This window comes from Scyliorhinus torazame, chromosome 23, assembly GCF_047496885.1.
Source record: "Scyliorhinus torazame isolate Kashiwa2021f chromosome 23, sScyTor2.1, whole genome shotgun sequence".
NCBI classification, from domain to species: domain Eukaryota; kingdom Metazoa; phylum Chordata; class Chondrichthyes; order Carcharhiniformes; family Scyliorhinidae; genus Scyliorhinus; species Scyliorhinus torazame.
In genome coordinates, this window is record NC_092729.1 from 69,473,010 (window position 1) to 69,488,116 (window position 15,107).

A 15,107-nucleotide genomic window follows, 5' to 3' on the forward strand; every position below is an offset into this window, starting at 1 on the left:
GAGACTGAGAGAGACTGAGAGGGAGAGAGCGACATGGAGGGAGAGAGAGGGTGAGAGGGTGAGGGAGACTGAGAGGGAGAGAGAGGCTGAGAGGGAGAGACTGAGTGGGAGAGAGAGACTGAGAGGGAGAGACTGAGAGGGAGAGACTGAGAGGGTGAGAGGGAGAGACTGAGAGGGTGAGAGACTGCGAGGGAGAGAGAGAGAGAGGGTGAGAGAGACTGAGAGGGAGAGACTGAGAGGGAGAGACTGAGAGGGTGAGAGACTGAGAGGGAGAGAGAGAGAGTGGGTGAGACTGAGAGGGAGGGAGAGGCTGAGAGGGGGAGAGACTGAGAGGGAGAGAGAGAGAGACTGAGAGGGAGAGAGACTGAGAGGGTGAGAGATTGAGAGGGAGGGAGAGGCTGAGAGGGAGAGAGATGGTGAGAGACTGAGAGGGAGAGAGACTGAGAGGGAGAGAGACTGAGAGGGATGGAGAGACTGAGAGGGTGAGAGATTGAGAGGGAGAGAGACTGAGAGGGAGAGAGATGGTGAGAGACTGAGAGGGAGAGAGACTGAGAGGGAGAGAGACTGAGAGGGAGAGAGGCTGAGAGGGAGAGAGGCTGAGAGTGTGAGAGAGGCTGAGAGGGAGAGAGAGGCTGAGAAGGAGAGAGAGGCTGAGAGGGAGAGACTGAGTGGGAGAGAGAGACTGAGAGGGAGAGACTGAGAGGGAGAGACTGAGAGGGTGAGAGGGAGAGACTGAGAGGGTGAGAGACTGCGAGGGAGAGAGAGAGAGAGGGTGAGAGAGACTGAGAGGGAGAGACTGAGAGGGAGAGACTGAGAGGGTGAGAGACTGAGAGGGAGAGAGAGAGAGTGGGTGAGACTGAGAGGGAGGGAGAGGCTGAGAGGGGGAGAGACTGAGAGGGAGAGAGAGAGAGACTGAGAGGGAGAGAGACTGAGAGGGTGAGAGATTGAGAGGGAGGGAGAGGCTGAGAGGGAGAGAGATGGTGAGAGACTGAGAGGGAGAGAGACTGAGAGGGAGAGAGACTGAGAGGGATGGAGAGACTGAGAGGGTGAGAGATTGAGAGGGAGAGAGACTGAGAGGGAGAGAGATGGTGAGAGACTGAGAGGGAGAGAGACTGAGAGGGAGAGAGACTGAGAGGGAGAGAGGCTGAGAGGAGAGAGGCTGAGAGTGTGAGAGAGGCTGAGAGGGAGAGAGAGGCTGAGAAGGAGAGAGAGGCTGAGAGGGAGAGAGACTGAGAGGGAGAGAGGCTGTGAGGGTGAGAGGCTGAGAGGGAGAGAGAGACTGAGAGGGAGAGAGAGGCTGAGAGGGAGAGAGACTGAGAGGGAGAGAGGCTGAGAGGGTGAGAGAGGCTGAGAGGGAGAGAGACTGAGAGGGAGAGAGACTGAGAGGGAGAGAGAGACTGAGAGGGAGAGAGACTGAGAGGGTGAGAGACTGAGAGGGAGAGAGACTGAGAGGGAGAGAGAGACTGAGAGGGAGAGAGAGACTGAGAGGGAGAGAGGCTGAGAGGGTGAGAGAGGCTGAGAGGGAGAGAGACTGAGAGGGAGAGAGACTGAGAGGGAGAGAGACAGAGATGGTGAGAGAGGCTGAGAGGGAGAGAGAGGCTGAGAGGGAGAGAGAGGCTGAGAGGGTGAGAGAGGCTGAGAGGGAGAGAGGCTGAGAGGGAGACTGAGAGGGAGAGAGATTGAGAGGGAGAGAGAGACTGAGAGGGAGAGAGAGGCTGAGAGGGAGAGAGACTGAGAGGGAGAGAGGCTGAGAGGGTGAGAGAGGCTGAGAGGGAGAGAGACTGAGAGGGAGAGAGACTGAGAGGGAGAGAGACAGAGATGGTGAGAGAGGCTGAGAGGGAGAGAGAGGCTGAGAGGGAGAGAGAGGCTGAGAGGGTGAGAGAGGCTGAGAGGGAGAGAGACTGAGAGGGAGAGAGAGACTGAGAGGGAGAGAGAGACATAGAGGGAGAGAGAGGCTGAGAGGGTGAGGGAGACTGAGAGGGCGAGAGAGGCTGAGAGGGAGAGACTGAGAGGGAGAGAGACTGAGAGGGAGAGAGAGAGAGAGGGTGAGACTGAGAGGGAGGGTGTGGCTGAGAGGGGGAGAGACTGAGAGGGAGAGAGAGACTGAGAGGGAGAGACTGAGAGGGAGAGAGAGAGAGAGGGTGAGACTGAGAGGGAGGGAGAGGCTGTGAGGGGGAGAGACTGAGAGGGAGAGAGAGAGACTGAGAGGGAGAGAGACTGAGAGCGTGAGAGATTGAGAGGGAGGGAGAGGCTGAGAGGGAGAGAGACTGAGAGGGAGAGAGATGGTGAGAGACTGAGAAGGTGACAGACTGAGAGGGTGAGAGACTGAGAGGGAGAGAGAGAGAGAGAGGGAGAGACTGAGAGGGAGGGAGAGACTGAGAGGGTGAGAGATTGAGAGGGAGAGAGACTGAGAGGGAGAGAGAGGGTGAGAGACTGAGAGGGTGAGAGACTGAGAGGGAGAGAGAGACTGAGAGGGTGAGAGGCGGAGAGGGTGAGAGACTGAGAGGGAGAGAGAGACTGAGAGGGTGAGAGGCTGAGAGGGAGAGAGAGACTGAGAGGGAGAGAGAGACTGAGAGGGTGAGAGGCTGAGAGGGAGAGAGAGACTGAGAGGGTGAGAGGCTGAGAGGGAGAGAGAGACTGAGAGGGAGAGAGGCTGAGAGGGAGAGAGAGACTGAGAGGGTGAGAGGCGGAGAGGGTGAGAGACTGAGAGGGAGAGAGAGACTGAGAGGGTGAGAGGCTGAGAGGGAGAGAGAGGCTGAGAGGGTGAGAGAGACTGAGAGGGTGAGAGGCTGAGAGGGTGAGAGAGGCTGAGAGGGTGAGAGAGACTGAGAGGGTGAGAGACTGAGAGGGATGGAGAGACTGAGAGGGTCACACACAGGAATCGATCAATCACTACCACAGCAAACTGAATTCAAATGGCCCCCTGTCAATTTCATTTCACCCTCACATTTAAATCTCGGCCTAAAACACAGGCTTTATTCCAGAATTATCCCCGTTTCAAATTAAGGGACTATAATTCGAGATTACATTACAGTCGATGGATTCATTATTAAAGTGACCCCACTGTTGTTTCATTTCCGGAATTCTGCAGGCAACTTGTGCACGGGGAGATCCCCAAAATGGTGACACTTTCCAAATTGAGTTCCGAGTTTCTGATGGTGGATTTCTGTCTCAGCGGCTATGAGATCTGGCTGAATATCCCGTCAGTGCAGCAGGAAGGGTTCATTAACTCCCTCGTTCGCAACCACTCAAGTTTAAAACTTTAACATTCGAGACCTTCAAACCCACTTTGCAGTCTGTGAGCGATTTCATTGTTTTTTTTAAAGAAGTAGGGACTGTAGATTTATTTATTTATTTTTATAAATTCAGAGTGCCCAGTTCATTTTTTCCAATTCAGGGACAATTCCGTGTGGCCAGTCTACCCACCCTGCACATCTTTGGGTTGTGGGGGCGAAACCCACGCAAACACTGGGAGAGCTATTTTATTGTAAGAGTTGTGGTCACTGTTGCTGCGCGTAAAAGGCCACAGGCCTGTGAGTGAACAGCAAGATCCCACAGCGGCAACTATCTGGACCTAACCGATGGGACACTGTCCTTCCTCCCCCCCCCCTTCACTCCTGCTGGGTGCCCCATTCCCCACTGCACCTAACAACCCCACCCCCACCGCCGTGTCATGTGTGGATTGGAACATCCCTGGAGAAGTCCCTTCAGTTTCTGAAAGAGTTAAACTGCCTCTTAAAATGAAGAAAAACCTTTCTAAAACAAAATCCATTGGCACACAGAAAGATCCCAGAAGGTGCAGTCGGCAGTGTTGAGTGTCGTTTATATTTGCTACCAGGTTGCAGAGAGTGGCTGAAACCGTGAAATCCCCCCCCCCCCCCCCCCCCCCCCGCCCCCTACCCCCTACCCCACCACAAATACCCGGGACGCTCAGAATTAATATAACCCCTGTTATTTTGGAACAAAATTAGACAGCTTCATATTCCAGATTTGTATTTTACTCTTTGCCGCCCACCAAAGGGTTAATGTGTTTGTGTCTAAGTGCAAGGCCGGGGCAGCAATAAAGAGACAACTCACGTGAGTGCGGCCTGTGGAGTAGGCCTCAGTCCATCCACTTGTCCTCTGGAGAATAGCCTTTGTCCAAAGATTCCTGGTCGCATTGCAGTCTTTCAAAATTCAAATTCCTGGGAAAAAGAGGGAGAAAATTAATTAAACGCAGGAAAATGTTTAAACTTGTAGCACAGCAAGAGGCCAAGATTTCCCCTCTCAGTTACACACACTCTCAGCAACATCCACCTACAATAATCTCAGTTATAAACCACAGAATAAAAATGATTGAGAGATAGTTCCCGCTTCCCTTGTGTTTCTCTTTCTCTCTCTCACTCTCGCTGTCTCATTCGGTCTCTCTATCCCTGTCATTCATATTTCTGTCTCCCTCGTTATCCCTCATCACCCTCCCAGCATTTATTTCTATTTATTTCTCTAATCAGGGTATCCCCAGAAAGATGTGATGAGACTCCCCATTGCAGTTTGTGGGGTGGTTTTCTTCGATTAAAGGTTTAAAGAGACACTAAAAAGCTGGAGAGAAATGGACAGATAGAGGCAGAAAGCAGGGGAGACAGAGAGAGACAGAGAGAGGCAAGAATGGAAAGAAGACAGAAAGGGAGAGAAAGCCTCTCTTTTTCATGACCTCCCACTCCCTCCACCCTCTCTTTCTTTCTCCTCTCCCTCTCTCTAATCTCCATTACCCCCCAGCCCCACACTCTTTCTGTACTCTCTCTCTCTTTCTCACTCTCATTCTAATAGTTGGGAAGGAGAAAGAAAGAGAGACAGGGTCACACACAGGAATCCAACATTCATAACCATAGCAAACTGAATTCAAATGACCTCCTGCAAATTTAATTTCACCCTCATACTTTACCAGGATGTTGCCTGGAATGGAGAGCAGGTCTTACGAGGAAAGGTTGAGGGTGCTAGGCCTTTTCTCATTAGAACGGAGAAGGATGAGGGGCGACTTGGTAGAGGTTTATAAGATGATCAGGGGAATAGATAAGAGCAGACAGTCAGAGACTTATCCCCCGGGTGGAACAAACCATTACAAGGGGACATAAATTTAAGGTGAAAGGTGGAAGATATAGGAGGGATGTCAGAGGTAGGTTCTTTACCCAGAGAGTAGTGGGGGCATGGAATGCACTGCCTGTGGAAGTAGTTGAATCGGAAACATTCGGGACCTTCAAGCAGCTATTGGATAGTTACATGGATTACGGTTAAATGATATAGTGTAGATTTATTTGTTCTTAAGGGCAGCACGGTAGCATTGGGGATAGCACAATTGCTTCACAGCTCCAGGGTCCCAGGTTCGATTCCGGCTTGGATCACTGTCTGTGCGGAGTCTGCACATCCTCCCCGTGTCTGCGTGGGTTTCCTCCGGGTGCTCCGGTTTCCTCCCACAGTCCAAAGATGTGCAGGTTAGGTGGATTGGCCATGAACAATTGCCCTTAGTGTCCAAAATTGCCCTTTGTGTTGGGTGGAGGTGTTGAGTTTGAGTAGGGTGCTCTTTCCAAGAGCCGGTGCAGACTCAAAGGGCCGAATGGCCTCCTTCTGCACTGTAAATTCAATGATAATCTATGATTAATCTAGGACAAAGGTTCGGCACAACATCGTGGGCCGAAGGGCCTGTTCTGTGCTGTATTTTCTAAAAAAAAACTTGTGTCTCGGCCTAAAACACAGGCTTCATTCCAGAATTATACCCGCTTCAAGTTAAGGGACTTTAATTCCGGGCAATCGAGATTACTTTACAGTCAATGGATTCATTTTAAAAGTGACCCCACTATCGTTAATTTTGTGAATTCTGCAGGCAACCTGTGCACAGGGAGAGCCCAACAAATGATGACCACTTTCAAAATTGAGTTCAGAGTTTCTGATCTGAGATTTCTCTCGCTCTCTCTACCAGATTTCAGAGATTGGCTGAAACAGTGAAATGCCCCCCCCCCCCCCCCCCGGCACCCCCCCCACCCCCCCCCCCCCCCCACCCCCACCCCCCCCCCGGGATGCTCAGAATTAATATAACCCCTGTCATTTTGGAACAAAATTCGACAGCTTCATATTCCAGATTTGTATTTTACTCTTTGCCGCCCACCAAAGGTTTAATGTGTTTGTGTCTTAGTGCAAGGCCGGGGAGGCAATAAACAGACAACTCACGTGAGTGCGGCCTGTGGAGTAGGCCTCAGTCCATCCACTTGTCCTTTGGAGAATAGACTTTGACCAAAGATTCCTGCTCACATTGCAGTCTTTCAAAATTCAAATTCCTGGGAAAAAGAGGGAGAAAGTTAACTAAACCACTGGAAAAGATTGAAACTATTTGATACAGCGAGAGCCCAGGGTTCCCTTTTCAGTTTTACAACTCCTCAGCAACATCCGAATACAAATAAGTCACAGCTTTCAACCAGAGGTTAAAAAAGATTGAGAGACAATTAATACTCAAAATCTTTTTATTATCACAATTAGGCTTACATTAATACTGCAATGAAGTTACTGTGAAAATCCCCTTCTCTTGTGTTTCTTGCTGTCTCTCTGTACCTCTTATACATATTTATGTCTCCCTCCCTCACTCTCTTTGATCCCTCCAATATTAAAATTAAACCTCAGTCAGGGTAATAACCCGAGTGAAGCCTGCGGAACAGGCCTCAGCCAGCGCTCCCTCGGGAAGAATTCACACTCCCTCGTCCTCCTCACAGGATTCCCGACCTCCTTCCAGTTTTCCAAATAAAGATGCCTCTGGAGAAAAATAGGAGATAAAATTGGTGATAAAGACAATAACAGGGACATTTTAAAAAAATATAAAAAACAGCACAACAGGAGTCCAACATTTCCAATCTCGAGCCAATCAGCAACATGTCAACACCCAAAATGCACAGCTCAAAACAGAGAGATTGACACACCCAGCGACACACACACACACACACACACACACACACTGAAGCAGAGGGGTAATGTTTTCAGTGTCGTGGGTTTTTGGTTTGTGAACTGAAGTCCCTCAGACACAGATGTATCCTCAGTGAGCTGTGAGCAGACTCCACCCCTAGTCTCTGCCATGTGTGGAATGTCTGTCTCAGAGGACAGCTCTCTATTGACATGTAAATGAGTGACAAGAGATGCTGATCTCCTTGCTGCTCAGCCCCACACACACAGAATGTGACTTCAGCTAAACCTTGGCCTTCCCCACACCAGTGTTGTTCACTGAGCAGGCCGGAAAAAATTGGATTAAATGTAATTATTAGACAGGGACGTTCTTATTTTTTCTACCCAAGTGCATAACCTCATATTTATCCATGTTATACTGCATCTGCCATATCTCTCTCTCACTCACTCCCCTCCCAATAGGATTGAATCATAATTTAAAATAGTATTGGGAAATGATTAGAAACAGTTTGGACTGAGATCTCCTCAGTGACCTGTGTGCAGTCCCCACCCCCGACTTTCTGTCAGGAATGTCCCCCTCGGTGTGTTTCCTGTGTCTGAAAAGGTAACACTTGTCCTGTCTATGGTTATGTTAATTCAGCAGACAGCCACAGATTCACAATGTCCTGTCCTTATTTCTGTCTTTGTTTGACATTTGTTCCCTCTGAATTTCTGACATGTTGGGAATGACCATTCGTCTGTCGCCTCAGGAAGGCTTTCCATAGAATGAGTAAAAACCAGCAAGAAATCACAGAATGTGAGTTAAACACAACTTCATTTCTGCTCCCATTAAGAGAGAAGATTCCTGGCCAGACAAACAAAGCTCATTGCAAAGTTTCACTTCATATTTTACTTGTTGTTCACGGACAGATTTTTCACTGAAATCTTCTGATGTCAATTCCTGAGATTAGAATTAATAAAGAAACAATTTGGATTGAATGAAAACGGTCAGTTTGATAACCCTAATGCCCTGACTGCCTCACGTCCTGGCACCCTCACACCATCACACCCTCATGTCCCCTAACCCTCAGATCCTGACCCACTCCCGTCCCCGAAACCTCAGATCCTGACCCGCTGTGTACCTCTTTCTCTGTGTGTGTCCCTCACTCTCTCCGTGTGCCCACCTCTCTCTGTCCCTCTCTCCATCTGTGTCCCTGTTGCTCTCAAAGTGTCCTCTCACTCTATCCCTCTCTTTCACTGTCTACCTCTTTCTCTCTGTGTCACTCTCTCTGTCGCCATCTCCCAAAAAGTTCCCCCCTCTCTCTGTCCCCCTCTCTCCCTGTCCCTCCATCTCTACCCCTCTCTCTCTTTGTCCCACTCTCGCTCACTGTGTACATCTCTCTCACTTTCTATCACTCTATCTCTCTCTCTCCTTCTCTCGCTGTGTCTCTCGCTCTCGCTGTGTCCCTCGCTCTTGCTGTGTCGTCGCTCTCGCTGTGTCCCTCGCTCTCGCTGTGTCCCTCGGTCTCGCTGTGTCCCTCGCTCTAGCTGTGTCCCTCGCTCTCTGTGTACCCCTCATTCTCTGTGTACCCCTCACTCTCTGTGCGTCCCTCGCTCTCTGTGCGTCCCTCGATCTCTGTGTGTCCCTCGCTCTCTGTGTGTCCCTCGCTCTCTGTGTGTCCCTCGCTCTCGGTGTGTCCCTCACTCTCTGTGTGTCCCTCGCTCTCTATGTATCCCTCGATCTCTGTGTGTCCCTCGCTCTCTGTGCGTCCCTCGCTCTCTGTGTGTCCCTCGCTCTCTGTGTGTCCCTCGCTCTCTGTGTGTCCCTCGCTCTCTGTGTGTCCCTCGCTCTCTGTGCGTCCCTCGCTCTCTGTGTGTCCCTCGCTCTCTGTGCGCCACTCGCTCTCTCTGTTTGTCCCCCGCTCTCTGTGTGTCCCTCGTTCTGTGCGTCCCTCGCTCTCTGTGCGTCCCTCGCTCTCTGTGTGTCCCTCGCTCTGTGCGTGTCCCTCGCTCTCTGTGCACCCTCACTCTCTGTGTCCCTCGCTCTCTGTGTGTCCTTCACTCTCTGTGTGTGTTCCTCGCTCCTTGTGTGTCCCTCGCTCTCTTGTGTGTCCGTCGATCTCTGTGTGTCCGTCGCTCTCTATGTCACTCGCTCTCTGTGTGTCCCTCGCTCTCTGTGTGTCCCTCGCTCTCTGTGTGTCCCTCGCTCTCTGTGTGTCCCTCGCTCTCTCTGTGTGTCCCTAGCTCTCTGTGCGTCCCTCGCTCTCTGTGTCTGTCCGTCGATCTCTGTGTGTCCGTCGCTCTCTATGTCACTCGCTCTCTGTGTGTCCCTCGCTCTTTGTGTGTCCCTCGCTCTCTGTGTGTCCCCCGCTCTCTGTGCGTCCCTCGATCTCTGTGTGTCCCTCGCTCTCTGTGTGTCCCTCGCTCTCTGTGCGTCCCTCGATCTCTGTGCGTCCCTCGCTCTCTGTGCGCCACTCGCTCTCTCTGTGTCCCTCACTCTCTGTGTCCCTCGCTCTCTGTGTCTCTCGCCCTGTGCGTCCCTCGCTCTATGTGTCCCTCGCTCTCTGTATCCCTCGCTATCTGTGTCCCTCGCCCTGTGCGTCCCTCGCTCTCTGTGTCCCTCGCTCTCTGTGTCTCTCACTCTCTGTGTGTCCCTCGCTGTCTGTGTGTCCCTCGCTCTCTGTGTATCTCGCTCTCTGTGTGCCCCTCGCTCTCTGTGTATCCCTCGCTCTCTGTGTGTCCCTTGATCTCTGTGTGTCCCTCGCTCTCTGTGTGTCCCTCGCTCTCTGTGTCCCTCGCTCTCTGTGTGCCCCTCGCTCTCTGTGTGTCCCTCGCTCTCTGTGTGTCCCTCGCTCTCAGTATTTCCCTCGCTCTTTGTGTGTCCCTCGCTCTCTGTGTGTTCCTCGCTCTCTGTGTGTCCCTCGCTCTCTGTGTCCCTCGCTCTCTGTGTGCCCCTCGCTCTCTGTGTGTCCCTCGCTCTCTGTGTGTCCCTCGCTCTCAGCATCACCCTCGATCTTTGTGTGTCCCTCGCTCTCTGTGTGTCCCTCGCTCTCTTTGTGTCACTCGCTCTCTGTGTCGCTCACTCTCAGTGTGTCCCTCGTTCTCTCTGTGTCCCTCGCTCTATGTGTGCCCCTCGCTCTGTGTGTTCCTCGCTCTCTGTGTGTCTCCCGCTCTCTGTGTGTCCCCCGCGGTCTGTGTCCCCCCCGCTGTCTGTGTGTCCCTCGCTCTCTGTGTGTCCCTCGCTCTCTGTGTGTCCCTCGCTATCTGTGTGTCCCTCGCTCTCTGTGTGTCCCTCGCTCTCTGTGTGTCCCTCGCTCTCAGTGTGTACCTGGCTCTCTGTGTGTCCCTCGCTCTCTGTGTGTGTCCCTCGCTTTCTGTGTGTGTCCCTCGCTCTCTGTGTCCCTCGCTCTCTGTGTGCACCTCGCTCTCTGTGTGTCCCTCGCTCTCTGTGTGCACCTCGCTCTCTGTGTGTCCCTCGCTCTCGGTGTGTTCCTCGCTCTCTGTGTGTCCCAGCTCTCTGTGTGTCTCTCGCTCTCTGTGTGTCCCTCGCTCTCTGTGCGTCCCTCGCTCTCTGTGTGTCCCTCACTCTCTGTGTGTGTCCCTCGCACTGTGTGTGTCCCTCGCTCTCTGTGTGTCCCTCGCTCTCTGTGTGTCTCTCGCACACTGTGTGTCTCTCGCTCTCTGTGTGTCCCTCGCTCTCTGTGTCCCTCGCTCTCTGTGTGTCCCTCGCTTGCTGTGTGTTCCTCGCTCTCTGTGTGTCCCTCGCTCTCTGTGTGTCCCTCGCTCTCTGTGTGTCCCTCACTCTCTGTGTGTCCCTCGCTCTCTATGTATCCCTCGATCTCTGTGTGTCCCTCGCTCTCTGTGTGTCCCTCGCTTGCTGTGTGTTCCTCGCTCTCTGTGTGTCCCTCACTCTCTGTGTGTCCCTCGCTCTCTATGTATCCCTCGATCTCTGTGTGTCCCTCGCTCTCTGTGTGTCCCTCGCTTGCTGTGTGTTCCTCGCTCTCTGTGTGTCCCTCGCTCTCTGTGTGTCCCTCGCTCTCTGTGTGTCCCTCGCTCTCTGTGTGTGTCCCTCGCTCTCTGTGTGTGTCAATCGTTCTCTGTGTGTCCCTCGCTCTCTGTGTGTGTCCCTCGCTCTCTGTGTGTGTCCCTCGCTCTCTGTGTGTCCGTCGCTCTCTGTGTGTGTCCCTCGCTCTCTGTGCACACCTCGCTCTCTGTCTACCACGCTCTCTGTGTCTCCCTCGCTCTCTGTGCGTCCCTCGTTCTCTGTGTGTCCCTCGCTCTCTGTGTGAGTTCCCCACTCTCTGTGTGTGTCCCTCGCTCTCTGTGTGTGTCCCTCGCTCTCTGTCTGTCCGTCGCTCTCTGTGTGTGTCCCTCGCTCTCTGTGCACACCTCGCTCTCTGTCTACCACGCTCTCTGTGTGTCCCTCGATCTCTGTGTCCCTCGCTCTCTTTGTGTCGCTCGCTCTCTGTGTGTCGCTCGCTCTCTGTCTTTCCCTCGCTCTCTGTGTGTCCCTCGCTCTCTGTGTCTCCCTCGTTCTCTGTGCGTCCTTCACTCGCTGTGTGTCCCTCGCTCTCTGTGTGTCCCTCGCTCTCTGAGTGTCCCTCGCTCTCTGTGTGTTTCTCGCTCTCTGTGTGTCCCTCGCTCTCTGTGTGTGTCCCTTGCTCTGTGTGTGTCCCTCGCTCTCTGTGTGTGTCCCTCGCTCTCTGTGTGTCCCTCGCTCTCTATGTGTGTCCCTCGCTCTCTGTGTGTCGCTCGCTCTCTGTCTTTCCCTCGCTCTCTGTGCGTCCCTCGCTCTCTGTGTGTCCCTCGCTCTCTGTGTGTCCCTCGCTCTCTGTGTGTCCCTCGCTCTCTGTTTGTCCCTCGCACTCTGTTTGTCCCTCGCTCTCTGTGCGTCCCTCGCTCTCTGTGCGTCCATCGCTCTCTGTGCGCCACTCGCTCTCTCTGCGTCCCTCGCTCTCTGTGTGTCCCTCGTTCTGTGCGTCCCTCGCTCTCTGTGCGTCCCTCGCTCTCTGTGTGTCCCTCGCTCTGTGCGTGTCCCTCGCTCTCTGTGCGTCCCTTGCTCTCTGTGCGTCCCTCGCTCTCTGTGCGTCCCTCGCTCTCTCTGTGTGTGTTCCTCGCTCCTTGTGTGTCCCATGCTCTCTGTGCGTCCCTCGCTCTCTGTGTGTCCCTCGGTCTCTCTGTGTCCCTCGCTCTCTCTGTGTCCCTTGCTCTCTGTGTGTCCCTCGCTCTCTGTGTGTCCCTCGCTCTCTGTGTGTCCCTCGCTCTCTGTGTGTCCCTCGCGCTCTGTGTGTGTCCCTCGCTCTCTGTGTGTCCCTCGCTCTCTGTGTGTGTCCCTCGCTCTCTGTTTGTCCCTCGCTCTCTGTGTGTCCCAGCTCTCTGTGTGTCCCACGCTCTCTATGTGTCCCAGCTCTCTGTGTGTCCCTCGCTCTCCGTGTGCGCCTCGCTCTCTGTGTGTCCCTCGCTCTCTGTGTGTCCCAACTCCCTGTGTGTCCCTCGCTCTCTGTGTGTCCCTTGCTCTCTGTGTGTGTCCCTCACTCTCTGTGTGTCCCTCGCTCTCTGTGTGTGTCCCTCGCTCTCTGTGTGTCCCTCGCTCTCTGTGTGTGTCCCTCGCTCTCTGTGTGTGCCTCGCTCTCTGTGTGTCCCTCGCTCTCTGTGTGTGCCCCTCGCTCTGTGTGTCCCTCGCTCTCTGTGTCCCTCGCTCTCTGTGTGTCCCCCGGTCTCTGTGTGTCCCTCGCTCTCTGTGTGTCCCTCGCTCTCTGTGTGTGCCTCGCTCTCTGTGTGTCCCTCGCTCGCTATGTGTCCCTCGCTCTCTGTGTGTCCCTCGCTCTCTGTGTGTCCCTCGCTCTTTGTGTGTCCCAGCTCTCTGTGTGTCCCTCGCTCTGTGTGTCCCTCGCTCTCTGTGTGTGTCCCTCGCTTTCTGTGTGTCCCTCACTCACTTTGTCCGTCGGTCTCTGTGTGTCCCTCGCTCTGTGTGTGTCCCTCGCTCTCTGTGTGTCCCTCGCTCTCTGTGTCCCTCGCTCTCTCTGTGTCCCTCGGTCTCTGTGTGTCCCTCGCTCTGTGTGTGTCCCTCGCTCTCTGTGTGTCCCTCGCTCTCTGTGTGTCCCTCGCTCTGTGTGTCCCTCGCTCTCTGTGTGTCCCTCACTCTCTGTGTGTCCCTTGCTCTCTGTGTGTCCCACGCTCTCTGTGTGTGTCCCTCGCACTGTGTGTGTCCCTCACTCTCTGTGTGTGTCCCTCGCTCTCTGTGTGTGTTCCTCGCTCTCTGTGTGTCCCTCGCTCTCTGTGTGTCCCTCGCTCTCTGTGTACCCCTCGCTCTCTGTGTGTCCCTCTCTCTCTGTGTGCGCCTCGCTCTCTGTGTGTCCCTCGCTCTCTGTGTGCCCCTCGCTCTCTGTGTGTCCCAGCTCTCTGTGTGTCCCTCGCTCTCTGTCTGTCCCTCGCGCTCTGTGTGTGTCCCTCGCTCTCTGTGTGTCCCTCGCTCTCTGTGTGTGTCCGTCGCTCTCTGTGTGTCCCTCGCTCTATGTGTGTCCCAGCTCTCTGTGTGTCCCTCGCTCTCTGTGTGTCCCAGCTCTCTGTGTGTCCCTCGCTCTCTGTGTGCGCCTCGCTCTCTGTGTGTCCCTCGCTCTCTGTGTGTCCCAACTCCCTGTGTGTCCCTCGCTCTCTGTGTGTCCCTTGCTCTCTGTGTGTGTCCCTCACTCTCTGTCTGTCTCTCGCTCTCTGTGTGTCCCTCGCTCTGTGTGTGTCCCTCGCTCTCTGTGTGTCCCTCGCTCTCTGTGGCCCTCGCTCTCTCTTTGTCCCTCGGTCTCTGTGTGTCCCTCGCTCTCTGTGTGTCCCTCGCTCTCTGTGTGTCCCTCGCTCTGTGTGTCCCTCGCTCTCTGTGTGTCCCTCACTCTCTGTGTGTCCCTCGCTCTCTGTGTGTGTTCCTCGCTCTCTGTGTGTCCCTCGCTCTCTGTGTGTCCCACGCTCTCTGTGTACCCCTCGCTCTCTGTGTACCCCTCGCTCTCTGTGTGTCCCTCTCTCTCTGTGTGCGCCTCGCTCTCTGTGTGTCCCTCGCTCTCTGTGTGCCCCTCGCTCTCTGTGTGTCCCAGCTGTCTGTGTGTCTCTCGCTCTCTGTGTGTCCCTCGCGCTCTGTGTGTGTCCCTCGCTCTCTGTGTGTCCCTCGCTCTCTGTGTGTGTACCTCGCTCTCTGTGTGTCCCAGCTCTCTGTGTGTCCCTCGCTCTCTGTGTGTCCCAGCTCTCTGTGTGTCCCTCGCTCTCTGTGTGCGCCTCGCTCTCTGTGTGTCCCTCGCTCTCTGTGTGTCCCTCGCTCTGTGTGTCCCTCGCTCATTGTGTGTCCCTCACTCTCTGTGTGTCCCTCGCTCTCTGTGTGTCCCACGCTCTCTGTGTGTGTCCCTCGCACTGTGTGTGTCCCTCGCTCTCTGTGTGTGTCCCTCGCTCTCTGTGTGTGTTCCTTGCTCTGTGTGTGTCACTCGCTCTCTGTGTGTGTCCCTCGCTCTGTGTGTGTCCCTCGCTCTGTCTTTCCCTCGCTCTCTGTGTGTCCCTCACTCTCTGTGTGTCCCTCGCTCTCTGTGTGTCCCACGCTCTCTGTGTGTCCCTCGCGCTCTGTGTGTGTCCCTCGCTCTCTGTGTGTCCCTCGCTCTCTGTGTGTGTCCCTCGCTCTCTGTGTGTCCCAGCTCTCTGTGTATCCCTCGCTCTCTGTGTGTCCCAGCTCTCTGTGTGTCCCTCGCTCTCTGTGTGCGCCTCGCTCTCTGTGTGTCCCTCGCTCTCTGTGTGTCCCTCGCTCTGTGTGTCCCTCGCTCTCTGTGTGTCCCTCACTCTCTGTGTGCCCCTCGCTCTGTGTGTCCCTCGCTCTCTGTGTGTGCCTCGCTCTCTGTGTGTCCCTCGCTCTCTGTGTGTCTCTCGCTCTCTGTGAGTCCCTCACTCTCTGTGTGTCCCTCGCTCTCTGTGTGTCCCAGCTCTCTGTGTGTCCCTCGCTCTCTGTGTGTCCCTTGCTCTCTGTGTGTGTCCCTCACTCTCTGTGTGTACCTCGCTCTCTGTGTGTCCCTCGCTCTCTGTATGACCCTCGCTCTCTGTGTGTCCCAGCTCTCTGTGTGTCCCTCGCTCTCTGTGTGTCCCTCGCTCTCTGTGTGTGTCCCTCGCTCTCTGTGTGTCCCTTGCTCTCTGTGTCCCTCGGTCTCTGTGTGTCCCTTGCTCTGTGTGTGTCCCTCGCTCTG

The 15,107-nt window shown here is 54.4% G+C and overlaps 1 long non-coding RNA gene across 1 annotated transcript in view; it reads right to left on the reverse strand.

Moving 5' to 3' along the window:
• Nucleotides 1-4,001: 4,001 nt before the first annotated feature.
• The window catches only part of LOC140399617 (uncharacterized), a 295,698-nt gene continuing 284,592 nt past the window's right edge, over nucleotides 4,002-15,107 (reverse strand). Inside the window, exons 3-5 of the long non-coding RNA XR_011937766.1 lie at nucleotides 6,644-6,777; nucleotides 6,202-6,308; nucleotides 4,002-4,184 (exon numbers count right to left, since the gene is read on the reverse strand). This is a non-coding gene — a long non-coding RNA (uncharacterized lncRNA). The remainder of the gene's footprint in view (nucleotides 4,185-6,201; nucleotides 6,309-6,643; nucleotides 6,778-15,107) is intronic.